The sequence below is a fragment of the Poecilia reticulata genome, chromosome 6 (assembly GCF_904066995.2).
Source record: "Poecilia reticulata chromosome 6, P_reticulata-male-v2, whole genome shotgun sequence".
Classification (NCBI taxonomy): Eukaryota; Metazoa; Chordata; class Actinopteri; order Cyprinodontiformes; family Poeciliidae; genus Poecilia; species Poecilia reticulata.
The window spans coordinates 8,163,206-8,174,822 of record NC_088835.1 but is presented as its reverse complement, the minus strand read 5'-3'; the positions used below and the strand labels follow the sequence as shown (position 1 = coordinate 8,174,822).

General features: G+C 40.3%; 1 long non-coding RNA gene across 1 annotated transcript in view; it reads left to right on the top strand.

The window, feature by feature from the left end:
• Positions 1 to 864: 864 nt before the first annotated feature.
• Positions 865 to 11,617, top strand: part of LOC103465944 (uncharacterized) — a 35,755-nt gene continuing 25,002 nt past the window's right edge. Inside the window, exons 1-2 of the long non-coding RNA XR_533882.2 lie at positions 865 to 2,133; positions 2,299 to 2,399. This is a non-coding gene — a long non-coding RNA (uncharacterized LOC103465944). The remainder of the gene's footprint in view (positions 2,134 to 2,298; positions 2,400 to 11,617) is intronic.

Below are 11,617 nucleotides of genomic sequence, written 5' to 3'. Positions count from 1 at the left end.
ATTTCAAGCATTCAGAATGCAGAGGTGAGAGAATTTATCAGCGCAGACAGTCTGCAAAATGCATTATATTACATAATGTTGTCCTTGAGTCCAATTTAAAAGCAGTGGAATCTATAAATATAAAGTGCCTTGCAAAAGCACTTCTGTATTTTGTCACATTACAACCACAAACAGAAATATATTTAATTGAAATTCAATGTGAAAGACCAATACAAAAGTGGAAAGTAGAAAGAAAATTATACCTGATCCAAAAAAAGATTCAGAAGTTGCCTGATGACTGCTAATGACTTAATAGAGTCCACATGTGTATACTCTATTAAGTGTTTCTACTAGGGATCCAGGTTTTTTGCTGCCGATACCGATCACCCATGAGGGCGATCACTGCTGATCACCGATCTTTGCCGATCACCTGGACTGGCTGTTAATTTTTTGCTTAGGTATAAATGTTACTATGTGATCTGACCAAATTAAAAAATGATCTGGCAATAAAGTCACCTAATTTAGGCATAAAACATGCAACGTACGTGCAGGCACATTACAGCAGCTATTCAGTCAAAAGGACAACTGAAAAACCTGCAATCAGTAAAATAATATTTAATAGTAAGGCTCTCAGTACCATAAATTATACATGAGTCAAATAAATCTGCTTATATCAAATATTGTCAAGTAAAAAAGGAATTCTTCACTCAAAGTCAAACGCAGGCTGCATCAAAATAAACAATCTTTCCTGATAGCATGGCTAGCTGATTAATGCTGGCTCTGATTGGTTGTTTCTCAGTGGCTAGCTGATTAATGCTGGCTCTGATTGGTTGTTTCTCAGTGGCTAGCTGATTAATGCTGGTTCTGATTGGTTGTTTCCGAGAACACAAGAGGAGGCAGAGGAGATAGATTATTTTTTTCAGAGATTATCTGTCTAGTGTTAGGAGAGCGAAAGTTTTAATACATATCTAAAATCTTTTCCTTTTTTTTTTAAAGTTACTAAAGTTAGTGCTGCAGCTTTAAGCAGAGGTTCGGTGTGAGAGTTCACTACCAAGTGGAGCAAAAACGGCGCTACGTCTGTGAAATATTACTACCAGTAGCGCTTAGCGGCGGTTCAACAACTAGAACAGAACCTGCGTCTTACACCACCAGCTCGAATACTTACATTATTTTTCAGGTTATTTGTTTAGCTTTCTGACCGTGATGCTAATCCGGGTGAGTGTCGGTAGTTGTGTGCTGCTTTACCGGCCGGATGTCCTTTTTTCCTGCGTTGAGCCTCGATGTAGCCAAACTCCGTCAAGTGCTTGTTTTTTAAATGTTACATTAGATTCGTTGTGTTGATCCATTTTGACGTGCTTCACCCCCGAGGTAAATTTCCACCGCGACACGCAAACTTCCCCTTTCACTCTCAGCGCTATAGTTCCACACCATATTGCTTGGGATTTGTTGCCGTGCGCCTGCGCAGTGTGAAGGAAAGAGGAAACCGCTGCACGCGCAGGCTGCGAATGAGATGCAGGTGATTGACAACGAGAGACTGATCGGAGATCACCGATCATTCACTTTTTCACGGAAATCGGCCGATTATGATCTGTGGCCGATCGATCGGCACACTTCTAGTTTCTACATATCCTAAAATCGGGAGTAGCTCTTGATTTTACTTTGATGCTAAAGTATTAAATGAGTAGGAAGGAGATTTTGGAGTGCTATTTACTTCAGACTATCTATTGTCATGCAATCAGCAAATGCAATCAGATATGCATCGGGAGAGAACTGAGACCTTTTGCCCTCCGTCATCCCAACACAAATGCATTATATGAAATGGGGATGCGCCACACACAATACATACTAATAAGGTATAACAAGTTTCTAATTTTCAGAATACATGCTGCATTTCTTCATGTCTTGGACCAACGCGTTTTTAGATAAGCCAACATATTTGGTAAGATAAGGAACATTGACAGTAGCCTGAAGATGCTTCTCTTCCCTTCAGTAAATTAAACTTCAATACACCATGTTACTGTGGAGGCTGGTTTTTTTCATGCATGTGAATTTCTGATACCATTTTTTCCAACACTTTTTTGGGGAGAACTTCAATTTTTGCTTCTTGATCCATGTTTTTCCTGTTAATGTATACGTCACAGAGTTCCACTGCAGGTTTGATTGTCCCTTTTTTCCCACTTTGGTTTGAACTTGGTTTAACTCTGCTCGATACAAACGGTTTTAATTATGCCTGTTTTGGTTCTTTTTGACGTTTAATGTGCTCCACTTGTCAAAAAAAGAAAAGAAACAAACAAACAAAGCTACAATTTCTCTCCTCAGATTCTGTTCACGTCAGCCCTCTTTCCTTTCCCTGTCGACGAGGTCTGGTGTAGAGCCTGAAAGGAAGCATCTCTCTCCGCCGCGATTTAGTCATCTCAGAGGTAAACATTATTATTTTCTGAGCCGTGCGTGAAGTGATATGTGTATTTTGAATCAATAAGAAGCAATAACGTTCCTCCACGGCTGACGGAGCGGTTGTAGTTCTGCGAATTCTTCTTTAATAGCTTATGTGTCATACATAATATGGATTTAACATGGAGGCTTTTTTTACTGTGGAGCGCCTCGCACTAAATTGCGACGCAGTCCAAGGGGCCAGGATTAATTTACGCACTCATTCACTCTCGCTTTGCATCCTCGAATAGCGCTTGACCTGCAGGGTCCGTGCCATCTGTGGCCCTCCTCCACCCCCTCTCGCAGAAGGAGGGGGAAAAACCCCAGCTGCTCTTTTGGCCGCGGCAGAGCTCACCAGGAGGAGTGTTTAAAAATCCCTAATCGATCACTGTGCTCAGCCAGCCCCGTCTCCGCTGGCTCGGCTGACTTCGAAACCTACAACTTCCCCACGTTTGATGTATTGCAGAAAGCCCTGTTATTTTCATTATTAGATTATCTTTATTATTATTATTATTATTCTACGCAGCGAGCAGATGAAGGCAGTCATCCATTACGATTTTTCAACAAGTCGAACGGAAAAGGGAGACGTCCTCAACTCCAGCCCCTCTGCCCCCTTCGGATTGCCTTTGCCTTTTCCATGATGGTTATTTTTATTTCATTACATCAGATTACTGCAGAGTAATTGGATCCCTTGCATCCTGTGCTGTAATCTGTATACTAGTAGCTTGACATGGCACAATAGGCCTGGGAGGTAATCGGACGTCCTGCAGTGATAATAGAATTTACAATAACTGAAATATCCACGGTGATTGTGGTATTACTCAGCAGCAAGGGCGATGTGACAGAGCAGCTTATTCAAAAAAGGGCTTTATTTAATCGGCCTTTAGAGGACCGCATGGCTAAAAGAGTGTTTTCATGCTGGCGCTTCGTAGGAGGATACTTTATGCATTTTCATTAATGTATGCCGGCCATTCTGCTTGAAAGCGACGTCACCAAATAACACGTCTCACTCAGGTTCATTAATGCAACATCCTCAGTAGTGCTTTAAAATGCCGTGGTGAGTGACTCCAGGGCAATTTCTGTTATCACAACCAAACAGCCAACATCGGTTGTCCAAGGTAACCGGTGACACATTCTGTGTAGTCGGACATAATCTACATTTTCTCCTTGAGTTGAAGTTTAACAGCAGCGGCCTTTTGTGTGCCGCCTCCGGTTCCCCAGTGGGCTAAGCTCAGCACTGGCAGGCGGACGATTTTTCACCCGTCTTGACACGTTTCTGAGCGATTTCTTTCCGGAGAACGATTGTAATTCTCAGCCATGTTTCGGAGAAATCAATGAGATCCCTTAGAGGAGGGATGGGCAGGGGGCTAAGGGCACGCAGTCTGAATATCAGCAGTCATTCATTTTTAACCATCATGATGCAACTTAGAAAAACCCAGAACGTATAAATGGACTGACAATTTTCAAACTGGATCTTTTCCTGTCTATATTAAGGTTATGACACGAATCTCCTTCACAGTTTTCCTTTTGCCAAAGATTGTGGAGGAAAGCTTCATTATTAGTTTCTGCCAACAATTTATGTGTTGTACACTATTTACGTAAAGTTAAAATCCACTTCCTCCTTTGGCAGTTTTCTTTTAAGTAAATCCACTATTTAAAGATTTTGAAGCTTCATACCCTGTTCACCTAGTTCGTGTTTTGTTGCTCTCCTCCTGAGCGGTGCTCTAAATCCACACAAGTGTTAAGCTAGTTGAAGAATTACGTGAAAGACAAAAGTGGAAATCGGTTCACTTCTTTTTTTAAATAAGAAAATGGTTTATTCATTAAAATGCAATATGATTTAGCAAAGGGAACAAAGCCATCACCCATTAGCCGTTACGAATAAGCTTGACGCTACAAGTGGACGCCAACGTCTAAGGTGTTCAAGGACATGCCGTTGTGAAATGCCAATTCCGTTTTGCAGAACATGCACTGAGCTGTTTTGTCTTTACTCTTTCATTTAAAGTGATCCCACACTTTAAATGCTAATAGCAGGTAGCATTCATCTTCAGCTCGAAGGAGAACATGAGACCATTGCGCAACACAAATAATGAACCCACCAGAACGCAGTGGACTAAATAATTAGGAACGTCTCCACATCTTTATCTCTGACCACCGAGGATTTTTCTTTGTGATGCTTTTTGTTCACTTATGTCCTGTAACAAACCTAAGAGGCCAGAACAGATGGATTTATACTGAAATAAACACTATCTAAGACTATATCTGCAGTGGATTTTATTTAGCAATATTTGAGAAAAAAAAGGTGCTCAAATTCCTTACTTTCTCATAACTTACATAGGTCTGATATATGACAAACTACAAAACACTGTTGCAAAGCGCCGTTCGTTATTGTCTCGGCCCTTAGAATACTCCTAACACGTGAATCCAGTTTTGGTTGCTGAACGTCTCATTAGGCACCTGTTTGGAAAAAAAAAAAGATGCTGGTTGAATTCAGTTTCAGATGGGTAGAAGCTCCTGTGAAGAAAAATGAATTACCCCATCATGAATACATTATGAAAGCTGAGAGGGCTTGACGGGGGTTTTAGAACCGCTGTCTTTGTAATTAGGCCAACTCCAAGCTAAGCTGAGATACACAGCAGGGCATATTCGCCCTCATAATGGTCTTCATATTTATTTTCTTCTCTCCTTTTATAAAATACAGACTTGATGCAAGGTACACAAGTGTGAATCCATAAACATGATATGCGGGTTGCAAATGGACACGTGTAGCTGGGTTGTGTTCGTTCTTAAATTGAAGAAGGAAAGAAGCGTAGGTGAAACACATTGATGGTTAATTATGGCTGTGTGTGCAAACAAATGTGTGTGTTGCTGTAAACAAAAGGACATAAGGTGAACTGACTTGTGTGATTAGAGGTAAAGTGGAAAGTTCACAAAAGCATTATAAAATGTGGGGTAAAGCCAGATTTAAAAAGAATCAATACTTTTGAGGAATATATTGGATGTAGAGGTGCAGTAGAAAATCTGGATCTTCTTAAATATTATTTTTCTTCTCTGAATAGAATAGAGCACATCTGTCAAACTCCAGGCCCGGGGGCCAAATCTGGCCCGGCAACTTTTTATGTGGCCCTCTGAGCTCCAAATGACATCAGTAAGTCCCTCCAGATTTTCTGCAAAATTCACATGAAATCAACGGATCTCCAAATTTTTTCTGATTTTACTTCAAATTTTTCTCAAAATTCATCAAAAACATTGGGCTTAGTTGACTGCTGCCTCAGCCTTGCTTGATGTCAAGTTACAGTTACAGCGAGGAATTAAAAAGTCACATTTAAAGTCATACATTACCGTAAATATCACAAAACTTCCTTACAAATATTTCTAACTTGGCACCACAAAATATGTGATTTTGATTACAAAAAACTTAAAAACAAATGTAAAATCCTGGAGGAACAGCCATTTATTACTATTTTAGCAGTTTAATGGGTTTTATCAATACATTCTGGCACAACCGGCCCTTTAAGAGCGTTCAGATTTTTGATACGGTCCAAAATGAAACTGAGTTTGACGCCCCTGCATAGAGAATGTTTAAATTAAATATTAAAGTTACACTTACAGACATCAACAAACTGTTTTGCCTCAATCTAAATCACACCTCCCATGTGTGCCAGGGCTGGGCCGTGTACAGTATGCAGTCATTACAGAAGCAATGAATGTGTCGTGTAAACAGACGAGAGCTGGTAATTACAAGTGATTCCCAAAAGTTCCCTCTGTCTTTCTTTTCAGCATCAGTGCATTATTTCCTAATTATCTCGCGGTGCACTTTGTGGAGCGTTTGGACAGCCGTTCGTCTTCAGGCAGCAACTCTGGAGTCAGTGTTATAACTGTGTGTGTGTCATCCTGCAGGTCAGGCCTCGCTGGAGGTCAGGCACTGACTGAGCCCTTTATGTGATGAGTCATCATCACTCTCTGGCTCCGCTGTCGCACTGCTACACAAGCTCAAAAACTCACAGCGAGTTACACTTGACCACTAGCAATTAAGGGGAATTAGTGAGCTTTAGACGTGCTTGCTCGACACGCTCCTGCACCTCACACCCCGCATGTAGCATCGAAATGTGTGAAATAATTAAGCCTGGAAGGTCCGGCTTCGCCACTGCTGCCAGAACCTACTTCTCTGGCATCAACAGCAGTCTGATAACACCTTGGCTTTACAAAGACTTAACTCTGCTGAGCAGAATCCTAACACCAGAGACAAATCTAAAAGTATTTGCATTCAACGCCGTTTGATCAGTGTAACCTTTAGGACCGATAACCTAAGAAATTCTAAATCAGCGGGTAAGTCCGACTTTCATGTTGTTTTCTGGCAGACGTCCACGTTATATTGACCCCCCAGATGGCAAAGGCAAAGAGTCTTTCTGTCTTTGAACTTTGCAGGTCGTTTGAGGCACGCAGAAGCAATGTCTCTCACAATGTGGCATCAACGCTAAGGCTGGACGACCGCTTTAATTTTCCAGAAGGGTCACGAGAGTTTGTGTGATGAAAAGTTGAAGTGGAAATGGTAACCTCAAAAAAACTGTCTTGTTCTAAGCTGAGGATCACCTTTGAAAATGATGAACACTGGTTTACACTGAAAAAAGAAGGTAGTTGAATCAACTTCATTGAATTGCTTCAATTGGTGACAAGTAGTTGGGGAAAATTGATTTTAACTTGACAAATGTCAGTCTTACTCAAATCATTGTTTACTTCAAATAAAGAAGCCAATTGAAAAATGTTTTGTGTGTTTTGGCTCAGGGGGATTTTGTTTGAGAGGAGATAGACTGAAAAGCGGGTAATGAAAGAGAGGGAAGACATGCGTCAAAGGTCGTCAGGCCTGGAATCAAACCTGCGACGGCTGCCTCGAGGACTAATGTCTGCTTATGTGAGTTGTGCTAAACCCCTGCACCACCACAGCACCACGGTCGGTACAGGATCTGTCCCGACCGTGGCGCTTCATGACGTCAGGCAAAGGATACGAACGCAGCATTGAACTTAATTCTTTCAAATGAAGTCTATGTAAAAAGTTCCTTTGAAAATGTGTAACTTTTATGTTGATTCAACACAAACAAGCAAGTTGTCAAAGCTAAACCAAAAGAATTAAGAGAGATTCATGTTAACAAGTCCATAACATAAAGTACAGCCCAAATACGCTTCTTAGAGTCTACCAGTAAGACCTAATAAAATAATCAGTTGTTTATACTGTTGAATATTCGTAAATGATTACGACATCTGATGTCTGAAAAAGCTGTGCATTTTGGGCTGTACTTTGAGACGGCTGCAGTAACAGATTCTGAACGGCGGCAGCTTTTCAGCCGGCTTTCAGACAGCCCAGCAGACGGACCGCAATCACAGTGGCAGATGCATTAAGCTCTTCGGAAACCACTTTTTTAAACCATCACCGTTACAAGGAAAAACACAGCAAATCGCTCCTGTCCGCTCCCAAAGCCTTACATATTGATCGTTTGGGATCATAACTTGTTCTTCCTTTCATGTTATCATATTCTTTTTTTTTTCCTTTCTCCTCTTACATGTACATAAATGATGCCGTTTACATGGAGGATTAGTGGGGATTATCTCATTCAACTTCGGTGTATTCTTGTTTCTCATTGACTAAAGCAGTTTAGCTTCTTTTAACACAATGTTCGTTGCAGCTGACAAGCATTTGTTATGCTCATGTGGACCATTTGTGAAACAGTAGAGAGCTGTGCAGAGTAGATAAAATGAAATTGTGCAACTAGCCAATTCCATCTCTTGTTTGAGAAATTGAGTTATCTCGCTGTGATCAATAGGCTGCCGGTGTTTCACGTCTAGGTCTTTGGCAGGTACTGCTGCAGAGTCAACGTGAATAATGTGGGCACAGAAATGGTCTTTAGTACTGGACTAAGAAAAAGAAAAGCAAAGTCTTTATTTGAACAGGTAGTTTTTATTGTAACCGTTACCATGCCGATGCCAATGCTTCTTTCTGCACCACATCTTGTGACAGAGTGCAACTTGTAAGAATAAAATATTGAGATTTAAAGACGCTTGATTTACAACAGGATATCAGAACCGATTTGGGGTGAGTGTTGTTGGTATTTGTGGGAAACTTGAAGTCACGAGCAGAACTGACCAGAAAGTGTGTCATTTTGGAAATCTTTCCATTTCGATTTTAGAACCAACATTATGATATGAGTATGTTCTTAATTTCCCACAATTTTGATAGCCGTATTCATTAAAAATATTGCTACATTTGGTGAAATTATTATGTTGTAACCGTATAAAATGAGATGGATAATTTGTGAAAAAAAATTGAGCTCCTTTGCCTTATCCCAGTTTTCCCAAAAGTACAAAAATACCAGAGCCAAAAATAATGGCTGTGATTGTCAGAAACAACCAATCAGAGCCAGGAGGAGGTTCTTAGCGCTGTCAATCATGCTCAGTCATGCTGAATGCTAAGGTTAGTTAACGCATCCATCGATGACAGCAGACTAGAATGGTAAGTTGTTTCTCCACCATTAACACATTTGGCAGCGCTTACGAGGTTGATTGACAACACCAAGACCCTCTTCCCGGCTCTGATTGGTTGATTTTGACTAGGAGCGAAGAATTTCTTCAGAAGACAAAAGGATAACTGGGAGGACATGGACCAGCTTGATTTTTTTTTTTCAGACTCTCACGACATGGTGACGGTTTCAAAAAATATGAAAAAATAAAAACACTTTATAAAAGTTACATACCTCAGCTTTAACGAGTTAGTGCCAGGAACAGAGAATCAACTTGCAAAGTTATATAATTTTTAACTGATTAAATTAAGTTTAAATTGCAACCCCATTCTTTATATATATTACTTGACATTTTCTGCATCAACGTTTAACTCAAGCGGTGGTAAAACATTTACTTACTCGCCAGGCTGTCATATTATTTCTGAATCTGTAATTATGCATTTTGACTGTTCTCTTTTCGTAGTGGAATGATGAATTAGCAAAGAACCTCAATGATTTCTTTTTTTTATGATTGGTGCAAAATTTTGAGTTTAATGGAAATTTGCTCTCACTCACAAAGGGTTTCAATTATGTGAGCAGGCTCAGACGTTTACCACCAATAAGAATAAAAACTACCTGTTCAAAATAACAACCTTAAGGGAGTTATTAAACCTACTTTTCATTAATTCCACATTTCTGTATTAAAAATTGAAATTTTTTAATGGTTTGGTGTAGTATTCTAGTTTTAAATGTTGCTTCTAAGAGGAAAATGATCACAATTTAACAATAAAGCTCTTACAGTCATTAGTCTTTCTATAATTAAGCTACATAATATGTTTTCAGGGTTTCCCCTGGTGTATTATAAGTCTGGCGGGCCACCAGGCTTTGCTTGTGTCCCCACCAGGCTAAGTATTGCTTATTTATTTATGTCTTTTTAAAATGTTTGCATTTTTTAAGACTTTATAGTTGATGATGTTCAAGTATTAATCTTCAGTCTTCCAATATCACATAATTATCAAGTGATATTTTCAAATTTCCTTTCAACTATAACATTAGTTAACTCAATAACACGACAGGCTGGATGAATGACTGTCCTGGCACCCAACCACTGGATGTAACAAGTTTTCTGGGGGAAACTAAGGGTTTACTTTGTGAATTTAGTTACTGAAATAAATCAGCTTTTTAGTTGTATAGACTATGACTTGAAATTTGAAGCTAACATATTTTCCGCACTATAAGGCACACCGGATTATAAGGCGCACCTTCAATGAATGGCCTATTTTAAAACTTTAAAATAGTTTTAAACTATTTTAAAAGTACTTTTAAAAGTTCTATTTTAAAAGTTTTAAAACTTTTAAAATAGACGCACCGCATTATAAGGCGCATAGAATAGACGCTACGGTTAGGGTTGCCACCCGTCCCGTATCAAACCTATACAGGACATGATTTGTTCCGTTCTCTACAAATGTGGACGTGTAATAATAAAGAAATGGTCCCCGAGTACTTTATATAGTAGGCTGCCTCAGTCATTGTTTCACTCACGGTGTTGGTGTTGTGATATTTCGCCTAACTGCTTTCTGGGTAACACAGACCAACCGACACGCTGCTGCCGCAGTCTCTGTCTCTCTTCCCCCGACCCCTGGCTTTAAATGTATAGGGGCTGGTCCCTTGGTAACCCTAGTCAAAGCACCCCAGATGAATGTCTAAAGCCACTTTGTTGACATAAAGAATGTCAACAAAACAGTTCGACTCGGGTCGGCGAGGAGAGCTTTCCGCGACTGGGCCGGGGCGTGGCCGGATGATGGTCACCCTTCTTCGTTCGCGCACAGCATGTTGGTGGAGAACGTGGTGCTAACTGACCTGCAGACGACTTGATTATCAGGTCGGCAGGTAGATAGGTCAGTCAAACTTTATTAACAAACCAGCATTCTGACAACTATCCCAGCATGCACCGCGCGCTTCTTCTTCTACGGGCAAAAATGAAGTCGGCAGCTGCTTACTCTAGTTGCTAGACCTGTTGTAGCTCAATATTGGTCCATATATAAGGCGCACCGGGTTATAAGGCGCACTGTCGGCTTTTGAGGACATTGAAGGTTTTTAGGTGCGCCTTATAGTGCGGAAAATACGGCACATGCATCAAATTCAAACTTGAATGAAGCAATTTGTGAATGTAAACTTCTGACCGGCACTCTGTCTCTTCACCAAACCTTTTCCGTTTTGGTTTCTTTCAAGATAGAAGAATTTCTTTATTTCATTTTTTTTTTTTCACGACGTCTTGAGTAAATAGGACAGATGCAAACATGACTGACAGGTGGTGAGGTTAGGGTGAGGCCATATCACAGCACGTCTAATTACCCTTTCAAATTCCTAGCATTAATATTTGATTACCATTAAAACTGGGCTGGCAATGTTGGCACCGATGAATGGAAGGTGGGATTTTTTTCCCCAGAGTCTGGCATCATCACGCTGTCACGCCACCGTGTCACCGACAGCAGAAATCAGAAAGGCAGACGATTGTAATGACAATGATTTATGCAAATGCATCACGATTTTTTTTTTTAGTAGTCTTGAGTTTCACATTTGCAAACGGTGTTCTGAGCGCGGGAGTGTGTGAAAGTTTCACCGTCGGTGTTTTTATTCATGGATTGGTTTTATGTGCATGTCAAGCAACAAACATGAGAAGACTGGTTCCTTTAAAAAACTGATTTTTTTTTTCT